This window comes from Rhinatrema bivittatum, chromosome 2 (assembly GCF_901001135.1).
Source record: "Rhinatrema bivittatum chromosome 2, aRhiBiv1.1, whole genome shotgun sequence".
Lineage (NCBI taxonomy): Eukaryota > Metazoa > Chordata > Amphibia > Gymnophiona > Rhinatrematidae > Rhinatrema > Rhinatrema bivittatum.
The window spans coordinates 643,231,727-643,245,031 of NC_042616.1; the positions used below are offsets into that span (position 1 = coordinate 643,231,727).

The window sequence follows — 13,305 nt, forward strand, 5'->3', positions numbered from 1 at the left end:
GTCATCTCCAAATTTGATCACTTTATTTTTAGATCATTAATAAAAAGGTTGTACAGCACCGGGCCAGGACACATCCTTGGGGCACTCCACCATTCGCCTTTCTCCACTGGAAAAACTGACCATTTAGTCCTACTCTTTGTTTCCTGTATTTTAATAAATTGTCTGAGACAAGACCTACTATCCCTTGGTTTTTAGTTTACTGAATAGTCTCTTATGATGGAGTTTGTCAAATGCTTTCTGGAAATCTTAGTATACTATATTGATTGGCTCTCCTTTAGCCACTCTAGGGGTATGCAAGAGTAAAAAATTTGTTTCATTTTTCATTTTGTTTTCAATAAGTTTTTCCCTCATGAACTTCATTTCCTATAATGTCTAATTTGTTTCTTTTCATTTAAAAAAATGATTCAAATATTAAAAGAAAAAACAAAAAGAAAAGAAAAGAGGCCTCCCAAGGCTTCCCGTACCCATCACCCAACCCTTCCATCCAGAAAAATGCCAGGGCCAGGATCACCCCTGTCCCACTTACCCAGTCTGCTAGAGATCTACTGGTAAGGCCTAGGCCCAGGCCAAAGCCTCAGCCTTGTGTAAGCCAATTCCATTTTAGGATGCAGTATGCAAGGTCAAGGCATGGAGACCTGGTCCAAACGCCTCAGCCTAGGCCCTGCAACGGGGCCTTAACCGGATGCAGGAACCTAAAGTGGATGTTGGAGTTGCAGCCTCAGCCTCAGCCAGATAGTAACTCCTGTGCCTCGGCCTAAACCAAAGCTTGGACCCTGCCCAATGCCTGGACCCAGTCCAATGACAGGATCCTGATCCCTGGGCCTCAGTCTAGACCAGAGCTTGACCCAGGCCCGATGCCAGGGCCCAGCCTGTAAGCCGGGTCCCAAAGCCTGGGCTGAAGCCCAGACCCTGGCCCGACACAGGTGCCCAGCATGGAAGCTGGGTCCTGACACCTCGGCTGAGGCCTAGGCTTGAGCTTGGGCCAGGTCTGGAAGTGGGATCCTGGTGCCTGGGCCTCAGATTAGACCCAGGCCCAGCACCAGGGCCCGGCACATGGATCAATTCTTCATGCATGGGCCTCGGCCTAGGCTGGATCCCAGGCAAAGTCCTGACACTGGCCCAGAATCAAGCCCATGCCCTGAAGCCAGAATGTTGGCTTGTAGATCCTCCTCTCTTCTTCTTTCTTTGGGAAATGAGGGTATCCACTGGGGATGCACTGGAGTACTTTAACTCTGGCACATCCATCTCCATGGAGAGCGTCATTTTGCTGTATAGCTGCTGCTTCAGATACCCAACAGATTAGGTAAGTACATTTACAGGGGGCCTTTGACCTTTCCTCTGGTCTCAACTGAGGCCCTGGAATTTTCCCAGGCCTAGTCCAAGCTCCTGGTATCACACTCAGGCCTAGGCTGTGGCCCCTTCTTTGGGCCTCAACCCATGCCCTAGGTGACCCCTGCTTTGGGCCTAGGCTGAGATTCTGGCATTGTACTCGGGTGTAGTCCACTGCCCCCTGGTTTGGGCTTGGCCTAAGTGTAGGCCTGACTGTAAATTTTCCACCAAATTAAATGAATAAGATTCATTCAATTTGCAGAGTCCCTCAATTTGTTTTGGGACCCCCAAATGAAACAAACTGGCCTTATTCAAAGCATTTTGCAAACTTGGATAAAATGAATGCACATGCTTGTTTATATCTTCATAGAATTCCAATTGATTACTAAGACATAGCTTACCTTTTCTAGATCCAGGCTGACTCTTTCCCATTAAACCATATTTATCCATATGACCAGTAATTTTGTTGATTTCTACAATTTTACTAGGTACCGACTTCAGGCTCAGTGGTTTGTAGTTATTTGGGTCACCCTATTTAAAAATTAATGTTACTTTTACTGTCCTCCAGTCCTCAGGTATTGAGGCAGATTTGAATACATTAAAGATTACCAGAAGCTGGTTTGCAATTTTGTATTTGAGTTTCCTTAAAACTCTATAATGAATACATCAAGTCTTGGTAATTTGCTACTATTTAATTTGTCAATTTGGTCTAGCACTTCTTCTAGATTATACTGATTTGATTTAGTTCCTCTGAATTATAACCTTGAAAAAATGGTTTAGGTTATGTATATTCCTATCATTATCCTCTGTAAAGACTGAAGAAAAGAATTTATTTAATTTTTCTGCTTTGTATCTTCCCTAAGTACCCCTTGTACTCTTCCCCTTCCCCTCCCAGGCATCTAAAGCCTGACTCCCTTGCTGGTTTTTTTGTTTCTAATATACTTGAAAAGGTTTTTATTTTTAATTTTGCCTCTTTGATAAGACTATTCTCAAATTACCTCTTGGTCTGGTTTATTAGTCTAATTAGTCCTCATTAGGTTCTACTTTCCATTTTTTAAAAGATGATGGCCACTTTTACAGCACCATTTAGCCATGCTAGTGGGTGCTTGTGTTTATTTTTCTTATAGCGTTTCTTAATTTGTGGAATGCATTATGTCTGGGCTTCCAAAATAGTGTTTTTAAATAGTCTCCATACCTCAGGCAGATTTTTTAACTCTTGTAACTGCTCCTTTTAGTTTTCTTCTAACTTTTCCTTATCTTATCATAGTCTCCCCTTTTAAAGTTATATGTTACTTACCTGAGAACATTTACTGACCTTAGGGTTTTGTTCACCCATCCCTGATGATCTTTGTTTAAAGCTCTCCTCAGTAGATTTGCCAGTCTGTTGTGGAAGACACTGTATCCCTTCTTCAAAAGGTAGACCCCCATCTATGCTCAGCAGTTGTTGAAACATCATCCTATGGTCCAGGAAGCTAAAATGCTCTTGTTGACACCCTCTATCAGCCATTCATTCATCTCCAGTGTGCGACTTACTCTGCCTGGGTCTTTATCCTCATTTAATTCTTGACAGAGGTGTAAAATTGTTTGTTGAATTTATGACTAATAAATATATACTTAAAGGATAAATTCACAAAGCATATTCTGGGTCTATAAATTCTTTCTGGGGGCTATCTCTACCTGCTTGTATTGCCTCTTCCTTCATTGATGATCATTTCTTGAAACCCTCAAATTAGAAAATATTATGTAAAACACACATGCCCAAAATGAGAATTCAAATCTGAAAAAAGTTTGGAGAAACTTACCTGTTTATATATATATGGAACAAACATATACACATAAAAATGATGATGTGCATATAATATATTGAAAATCTGCTATACATGCATATGAGACGTTCCACTATAATGTTTTCAGTATGCATCCTTTTTATGCAAACAACCTTAGTCACCAAATGATTGTACATGTATGAAATCTGAAATGTAGTGTTTTTCAATGCAGAAACCCAACTGAAATTTTGAAAAATTACCCCTTAAAGTGATGCTAAAACCAAATAGCTTCTTTTGTTAATTTTTTGGCCATTGAGCCTTCCCCCTACATCTGTTAGTTCCAATCCCTTCAGAATCAGTTAATGACAGAGACAAGAAGAATGTGAAGCTGAGTTGCTATGGATTTTCATTTATGACTACTTAGGATTTTCCCCCCATTTTTAATCTCTCTCTTTCTCTCTCTTTTTTTTCTCTTCTAGCCCAGCCATTCCAATATGAATCCTCTAATGGAAGAACCATGAACAATAGTTCCTTATGGGACTCAGCATCCATATAACTTAGTCAAAGACAATTTTTCATATTTCAGTTTAAAACATTGAGAACTGCATTAGTATCCCAAACAGGTCTTAAAATGACTACATTCCAAAATTGCAGTCAAACTAAATTTACTTACATTTCTGTATAAATCAATACCTAAAATCAAACTAACTTTTCAGTATAAAAACAAACACAGTTTCCTATCTTCCATATGTTACCAGATGGATTAGGTTAGATGAGTGTGTTATGGCATGATTTTAATAAAGTAATACTTTTCAGGTCATGTAGAACTGAAAAATGAATGTACTTATAATGAATGTACTTATAAAAGTCATTCAGCAATTATCTTCTAGCTTTGCTTATGACAAAAATCTTTAATCATTTGATAAGAACATAAGAAATTACCATATTACTGGGTCAGGCCGAGAGTCCATTAAGCCCAGCATCCTAGTTCCAACAGTGGCCAATCCAGGTTATGACTACCTGGCAAATACCCACACATTAAATAAATCTCATGATACTAATGCTTGTAAAAAGTAGTGGCTATTCCCAGGGATGGTAACTTCCAAAGTGACATGTGGGAGCATATGTGTGAGCATTTGTCGGCCCGTATCCAGGGATGCAGCTATTTTATATCATATGCACATATATGCTCGCATTTATAAAATAGCCTGGCTGTGTGCACAAGTGTGCCTAATTTTAAGTGGATGCCTGTGCGCACAAAAGCTGCTTCTAGTGCATAAGTGGGGAAATTTTAAAAGGGATGTGCGCTGATCCAATTGCCTGTTTTACCAGTTCCTCCCCAGTTCACCCATTTAACAGATAGGATCTTCAACCTTCCCTGGTTTGATAGCCCGTACCCCTGCCAGTTACCCCAGTCCCTTTACACCTCTCAGATATGGTTCATAGATTTTTACACACCATTCATAGCAGAAGTAAAGTTATGTGACAGGGGACCTCGGTGCACACCAGATCGCATAAGTATTTGCATGCAAATTTCTGGTTCAAGTATTGAGATGCCCCTGTACAGCACATGGCCAGACCATTCTGGTGCTCTGCCCCTTTTTGAGAAGTTCCGAGATGTGCGTGCACCAGCATGTACGCCTATATCTGGGTGGCTTTTAAAATCATGTCGGTGCACTCAAGCCCAACATATACACGCATCCCATAATTAATATGTGTGTCCCACTTTTAAAATTCACCTTTAAGTCTGCTTAGTTAATAACAGTTTATGGATTTCTGCTCTAAGAACTTGTCTAAACCGTTTTAAACCCAGGTATGCTAATTGCCTTAACCATATCTTCCAGCAATGTATTCTAGTGTCTAATTGTGTGCTGTGTGAAAAATAAGTTTCTCCAATTTGTTTTAAATGTGTTACTTGCTGACTTCATGGAGTGCCACCTAGTCCTTTTATTATCTGAAAGAGTAAGTAACCAATTCACGTTTACTCATTCTAGGCCTTTCGTGATTTTAGAGACTTCTATCATATCTCCCTTCAGCCATCTCTTCTTGAAGCTGAGCAACCCTAATCTCTTTAGCCTTTCCTCATAGGGGAGTCATTCCATCCCCTGCATTATTTTGGTCACCCTTCTCTATATCTTCTCCAGGGCAACTATATCTTTTTTGAGATGTGCTGATCAGAACTGCACACAGTATCCAAGTATCCACAGTCTCACCATGCAGCAATATAGAGGTATTATGACATTCTCCATTTTATTCACCAGTAGTTTCCTAATAATTCCTAAAATTCTGTTTGCTTTTTTGATCACTGCCATACACCGAGCCAAGGATTTTAATGTATTGTCCATTAAGACACCTAGATCTTTTTCCTGAGGCAGTCAAAAAAGCAAACGGGAATTATTAGAAAGGGAATGGTGAATAAAACGGAAAATGTCATAATGCCTCTGTATCGCTCCATAGTGAGACCGCACCTTGAATACTGTGTACAATTCTGGTCGCCGCATCTCAAAAAAGATATAGTTGCGATGGAGAAGGTACAGAGAAGGGCGACCAAAATGATAAGGGGAATGGAACAGCTCCCCTATGAGGAAAGACTGAAGAGGTTAGGACTTTTCAGCTTGGAGAAGAGACGGCTGAGGGGGGATATGATAGAGGTATTTAAAATCATGAGCGGTCTAGAATGAGTAGATGTGAATCAGTTATTTACTCTTTTGGATAATAGAAAGATAGGGGGCACTGCATGAAGTTAGCATGTGGCACATTTAAAACTAATCAGGGAAAGTTCTTTTTAACTCAACGCACAATTAAACTCTGGAATTTGTTGCCAGAGGATGTGGTTAGTGCAGTTAGTATAGCTGTGTTTAAAAAAGGATTGGATAAGTTCTTGGAGGAGAAATCCATTACCTGCTATTAAGTTCACTTAGGGGGTAATTTTCAAAAGGAGTTACACATGTAAATGTAACTACTATTGTAGCAATTTTCAAAAGCCATTTACTGGAGTAAAGTGCACTTACACAAGTAAATCCTATGGACAATTCAATGGCATATATTATAGCAATTTTCAAAAGCCCACTTACTCAAGTAAAGTGCATTTACTCGAGTAAAACCCTGTTTTACTTGAGTAAATGCTTTTTAAAATCAGGCCCTTAGAGAATAGCCACTGCCATTAGCAATGGTAACATGGAATAGACTTAGTTTTTGGGTACTTGCCAGGTTCTTAAGGCCTGGATTGGCCACTGTTGGAAACAGGATGCTGGGCTTGATGGACCCTTGGTCTGACCCAGTATGGCATGTTCTTATGTTCTTATTAGCTCCCACTCAAGGCTCTGTTCCTTCATGAAGCCAGAGAGGTTGAGGGACACATTGAGTGGACTGGGTAAACCCAGGGGTTGCAGCATTTGCAATGGCTCCTGATCCTGTGGCTGCTGCTGCTCATCCTCCTCCTCTTTCTCCTTGCTCACCTGGGTCTGGGCACCCATCAGGAAGGGCCTGTGTAAAAGGGGTGCTGCACTGCTGGTCCCTGGGGCTTCCTGGCTGGGACCTGCAGCTTCATGGGTGAGAGTTGTGGAAACAAAACAGAAGACATAAATACCAGTCGCAGCAAGTATCCTTTTTTCATTTGGCATCAGAGGTGTACTTTGCTTTTTAGCATTGTGAGCATCTTATACCAAATTGTTACGGTCCCGGTCGTGACCGGGACCTTACCTGCACGCCCCTGGTCCCGGCGGCGAAGACTTCGGCGGCGGCGTCAGGGAGCTCTCCTCCAGGACGCCGTTCCTCTAGGCGCGCGTGCGCGGAGGAGGGGCGCTGAAGTAGGCCACTTCCCGCCGCGTGACGCTCCCCCCCCCCCCCCCCCGCGGTGACAGACACCGTGGGGCATTTAACCCTGGCGTCTACTGCTTCTCGGGGCCTTGCAACCGGGTTCCTTCTTGGTCCCTAGTTGCTCCGGGCCTTGAGGTGTGCGCAGAGTTTGCCTGCCTACCTGCTACAGAGCCTGCCTGCTTGCTACCGAACTCACTTGCCTGCTACAGAGAGCCTGCCTGCCTGCTACCGAGCCTGCCTGCTTGCTACAGTGGCCGGACCCCTACGGGCTCCTCCCGGGGGGGCTCCAGCCTCTGCCACAGTTCCTGCCTGGTTCCAGTTCCGAGTCTTGCCACAGTTCCTGCCTGGTTCCAGCTCCAGCCCGCTTCAGTTCCTGCCTGAGTCCGGATCCCTGCCTGCCTGCTCCAGTTCCAGCTTCCGTGATCTCCTAAGCCCCAGCGGCCGAACTCCTATGGGCTCCTCCCGGGGGAGTACCGGCTTCCAGGGTGAAGTTCACGTCTTGCTCCTGCCTGGTATCCGCCACCCAACCTGTCACTCAATAGAGACTATAGTCCATCTCTCTCCAGTCTCCCACAGGTCGGCCCAAGGGTCCACTAAACAGTTTATTCACAACTCCAAATGTTGTGTACACCCATTGCTGCCTGCCCATTTACAGGTGAGGTGAACTTACTGGATGAGGCTTGCGTGGTGTCCAGCCTCTCAGCCATGCCCTCAAAGACATCCTGTCTCAGCCTTTTCATGAGGTGCTCCTCCATGGGGGTGAGGACAATGGGACAAAGGAGTCATCCTCCAGTACACTGTACATATTTATTTCTGGCTGCCACCTTAGCTTTCACTGCACCTTTGTGTCCCGGTACCTGTTGGCTACTGCTCCCCGCTTCATTGGACTCCTCTGCGCCTGGGGATGCCCTGGGCTATGTTGCACCAGATCTGGCCCTTTGATGCCAATATCTCAGTTCTTTAGGTACCATCACAATTGTTCAAGGACTGAATATTACAAAATGAATCACAGATACTGTCACACAGTTTTCTATCATGTGGTTACCCATATCAATGTATCAGACAGCTTATAAGAGAACCCTTTTTTTATGAGAGAAATCTGCTGTTAAAAAGTTATGAACAGGATACACCATTGGATACATATATTTGTGTAACCAGATATTCCTCACTGTCCAATAGAATAGCAGCAAGTATTCAATGACATTGGGACCTAATTTCTATACTGCCAGGCTTTGCCCAGAGTAAAGTAAGAATGATATTCTCATGCAAGAAATCCTCGAGAGTGTCTTGAGTCCTGCAATGTTACCAATACCTGCTAATACTCTTGATGGGCAAAATGTATGCAGTCATTTCAAATGAGGTCATGGTGCTTTTTGTGTAAATATTCTACAATCAGAATTTATACATCCAATGACCAGAGAAATATGAGTTATGTTTTTAATGAATTGTTTGACAATTTTTTAGTTTATATCATTTTATGTCATTGCCTGCTCATCTATAAGGATAAGATGAAACAAGCATTTCAAATTAGACTAACAGAGCAAAAATGTTGTTTGAAAACTAAGAAACTTCAATGTCGGTTGGTACCACATTATATATATCCAAAATGCATAATTTTGAATCATTGAAATATTTTACTTTGGATCATTTTCCTTTAAATCCACCATGTGGTGATCGGGATCAAGTGTTATATTGTTTGGAACAAACTTGGATTTTTGATCTTAATTCAATTGAACTTGCAGATTGAAACACACAGACTGAATGAACATAAGAACCTAAGAACATAAGAAATTGCCATGCTGGGTCAGACCAATGGTCCATCAAGCCCAGCATCCTGTTTTCAACAGAGGCCAAACCAGGCCACAAGAACCTGGAAATTACCCAAACACTAAAAAGATCCCATGCTACTGATGCAATTAATAGCTGTGGTTATTCCCTAAGTAAACTTGATTAATTGCTGCTAATGGACTCTTTTTAATAGTTTTATGCATGAGCCATTCAAAAAAAGGGGTGTATTATTTTCAGTGATTTAGTCTGTCATCAATCATTTATAGAAATATAGAAATGACGGCAGAAAAAGACCAATCGGCCCATCCAGGCTGCCCAGCAAGCTCCCACACTTATTTTCCCACACTTATCTGTTTCACCGACCACTAAGTTCAGGGCCCTTGTTGGTAATTGTTTGATTCAAATTTCCTGCCACCCCCTGCCATGAATGCAGAAAGTAATGTTGGAGTTGCATCAAAGGTGAGCATAAGGCTTAATGGCTATGGGTAGTAACTGCCACATCAAGCAAGTTATCCCAATGCTTGTTTACACAGAGTGCACAAATCAATGCCTTGTTGGATATTGTCTGAATGTAAATCCTTGTTTCCACATTTCTCCCTGCCGTTGAAGCAGAGAGCAATGCTGTATATGCATTCAAAGTGAAATATCAGGCTTAATTGGTTTAAGGTAGTAACCCCCGCATAAGCAAGGTACCCCCACGCTTATTTGTTTACCGAGACTGTGTAGTTCAGTCCTTGTTGGTTGTTGTCTGAATGCAAATCCTCTTTTCCACATTTCCTCTTGCCGTTGAAGCAGAGAGCAATGTTGGAGTTGCATTAACCGTGTGAAGGCTTATTGAGTAAGGGTAGTAATCACCAGATAGTAGCCACCATTCCAGCAAGCCACCCCCATGGCTCTTCTCTTCATTCTCTTCTTCTAGCCTTTATGGATCCACAATGTTTATCCCATGCCCCTTTGAAATCCTTCAGAGTTTTAGTCTTCACCAAAGGGCATTCCAGGCATCCAGCACCCTCTCCATGAAGAAATACTTCCTGACATTTGTCTGAGTCTTCCTACCTGGAGTTTCAAATCGTGACCCCTAGTTCTTCTGATTTTTTTCCAACGGAAAAGGTTTGTTGTTGACCATGGATCATTAAAACCTTTCAAGTATCTGAAAGTAGATGTAGTGTATTTGGATTTTCAGAAGGCGTTTGACAAAGTCCCTCATGAGAGGCTTCTACGAAAACTAAAAAGTCATGGGATAGGAGGCGATGTCCTTTCGTGGATTACAAACTGGTTAAAAGACAGGAAACAGAGAGTAGGATTAAATGGTCAATATTCTCAGTGGAAAAGGGTAAACAGTGGAGTACCTCAGGGATCTGTATTGGGACCGGTGCTTTTCAATATATATATAAATGATCTGGAAAGGAATACGACGAGTGAGGTTATCAAATTTGCGGATGATACAAAATTATTCAGAGTAGTTAAATCTCAGGCAGACTGTGATACATTACAGGAGGACCTTGCAAGACTGGAAGATTGGGCATCCAAATGGCAGATGAAATTTAATGTGGACAAGTGCAAGGTGATGCACATAGGGAAAAATAACCCTTGCTGTAGTTACACGATGTTAGGTTCCATGTTAGGAGCTACCACCCAGGAAAAAGATCTAGGCATCATAGTGGATAATACTTTAAAATCGTCAGCTCAGTGTGCTGCAGCAGTCAAAAAAGCAAATAGAATGTTAGGAATTATTAGGAAGGGAATGGTTAATAGAACGGAAAATGTCATAATGCCTCTGTATCGCTCCATGGTGAGACCGCACCTTGAATACTGTGTACAATTCTGGTCGCCGCATCTCAAAAAAGATATAGTTGCGATGGAGAAGGTACAGAGAAGGGCAACCAAAATGATAAAGGGGATGGAACAGCTCCCCTATGAGGAAAGGCTGAAGAGGTTAGGGCTGTTCAGCTTGGAGAAGAGACGGCTGAGGGGGGATATGATACAGGTCTTTAAGATCATGAGAGGTCTTGAACGAGTAGATGTGACTCAGTTATTTACATTTTCGAATAATAGAAGGACTAGGGGGCATTCCATGAAGTTAGCAAGTAACACATTTAAGACTAATCGGAGAAAATTCTTTTTCACTCAACGCACAATAAAGCTCTGGAATTTGTTGCCAGAGAAGGTAGTTAGTGCAGTTAGTGTAGCTGGGTTCAAAAAAGGTTTGGATAGGTTCTTGGAGGAGAAGTCCATTAATGGCTATTAATCAATTATACTTAGGGAATAGCCACTGCTATTAATTGCATCAGTAGCATGGGTTCTTCTTAGTGTTTGGGTAATTGCCAGGTTCTTGTGGCCTGGTTTTTGGCCTCTGTTGGAAACAGGATGCTGGGCTTGATGGACCCTTGGTCTGTCCCAGCATGGCAATTTCTTATGTTCTTATGAAGGTCTGTATCATATCACCCTTGCTCCTCCTCTCCTCCAGGGTATACATATTTAGGTTCTTCAATCTCTACTCATTATTCATTTTATGATGTCACTATTTATACTGTGTGCTGTGACCATGTCTGTGCCTTGCTTTGTGAGCAGCCAATAGACCCGTGTGATAATCTAAACTGTTTTGTTCATGACTGAAATATACTTTTGAAAGTATATTTTTTGACAAATTGATTATATTTGAATAATTTAGGGTTTGAGCCTTGATGCAGCTGAGAAGTGAAACATGGGCCATGTTGCTTTTTTCACTAATCTGGTACTTGTTTGAGCTTGATTAAAATGGCGGTTTTCAACATTTTTCTGTAATTAAGATTTTTCCCTCCAACTTGTTGATTTCAAGAGACTTCACTTTCAGATACATATTCATTTTTTTTTTTGAGTTTGGCATTTACAAAGGTTACCTCTTGTTAACTTTCAAGTAATCAGCATTTATATCAATGACATTTTAACAAGTAATTACAAGACTCTAGCTATAAAATTTAATGTGAAGATAAGCTATTCAAACATTGGAATTGAGCACTGTTAAGATTAAGGGAATCTCTTTCAGGAAGAATCTTTATCAACGCCTAATCAGTGGTGTATCTAAAGATTTTGGCACCTGGGGTGGATACTTCCTTTGGTGCATCTCCCATATATAATTTTAAAATTTAAACACACAGAAAAATATGTTTGAAAGTAGATTTTTAAATAGCACTCTAAGCCCTAGATTTTTCAAAATGCTATAAATATAGCAGAAATAGCACCCACGATAATAAAGGGGGCATGGTTAGACTAATTTTCCTGCTCCCACATCACATAGGTAATTTCCACAAGGTGCAATAAATTTATTGTGCCTGTGCTATTTTTTTGCTTCATGCGCTGATCAATGCACCAGAGAGTTTACCCAGTGCAGTCTGGGTAAACAAATAAGCATTGACCTTACACCACTGTAAGAGGGAGGCACTTTTAACTTGATGTGGGGTTTGGGGGGGGGGGGCAGTTTTACATACACAGTAGGAGGTACGTTAGGAGCTGCTCATTACCATTAACTTTACCCAGACTCCACCCACTTGCATAGCAAATGTGACGTATATTAACACGTGTAAGTATGCATTTTTACATTATTGCATGTATTAGGGCCAGAATGCTAGCATTAGGACCCTACCAAGAAATGATAAATGACCCTGTAATACTGTCACAAACTGGAAATATGAAAAATTCAGGACATTTATGTTTAAACTTTTTATTGAAAGCCAGTAACTAGAAGACACAATGCAAATATCTTTTACATTAATCCAAGAGCAAGAATCTAAATAAGCATAAATTTGCTGAATTATTTTGTTTTTCTAATATTAATCCCCAAATGTCAGCCTCCTCTATATAACTCTCCAAATGCAGGACATTTATAATTCAGTGAACATATTATCACATTTTACGTTATACAAAAAGCATACAAAATCTAATCAACACTCTGCCTATTCAGTCTCTGTTTTCAAGCCTTGATCTCTGCATATTCATGTTCAATTGAAAGAAAAATATTTTTTTTGTTAAAGGGTGGCAGCTAGCCGGGTGAAAGTGTAAGACACTCTCAATCATCCACACCTGGCCGAAAAAGGCCTTATTATTAAATGTAATAGCAAAATCTATTTTTTTAAGCATAGTTTTCAAAATTACAAATAAAAATGTCTATAGGCAAAGCTTAGAGAAAATTCTGCATGATATAAGAGAAGCAAAACCCTTATGTCAGCTGGTGTTTCAGATTTCCTGCATCAGGAGGGCTTACCTTGTCAAAAAGTCGCTCCATCCGGATTGTCTGATCTCCAACAAGTAGAAAAAGTATGGTGTAAAAGCTTTTCAAGGTAGATGTACATCCGGTAATGTTGTCATCATCTGATGTCACTGCCTAGAAGAGGAAAACTTTATTAGCATCATAGAGTGTTCCTGTAGCGAGCAGAGAACTAAACATATCAATCGCAAAGAAATACAGTCAAGTCCTGTAGGGAGATATCCCATGTTTAACCTCTGAAAGCACTGAATATGAATTTTGATAGCCAAGAAGTATGCGGAACAGTATGCTAACAGGCCAAAACACTGTCACAGTTAAAAAAAAAAGAAACTTTGCCCAGATGAGAACTTTAATCTATAA

At 41.2% G+C, this 13,305-nt stretch overlaps 1 long non-coding RNA gene across 1 annotated transcript in view; it reads right to left on the reverse strand.

Annotated features, from left to right (window-relative positions):
- LOC115086246 overlaps nucleotides 1-13,023 on the reverse strand; it is a 61,908-nt gene extending 48,885 nt beyond the window's left edge. The window contains exon 1 of the long non-coding RNA XR_003855183.1: nucleotides 12,943-13,023. This is a non-coding gene — a long non-coding RNA (uncharacterized LOC115086246). The remainder of the gene's footprint in view (nucleotides 1-12,942) is intronic.
- Between the last annotated feature and the right edge of the window lie 282 nt (nucleotides 13,024-13,305).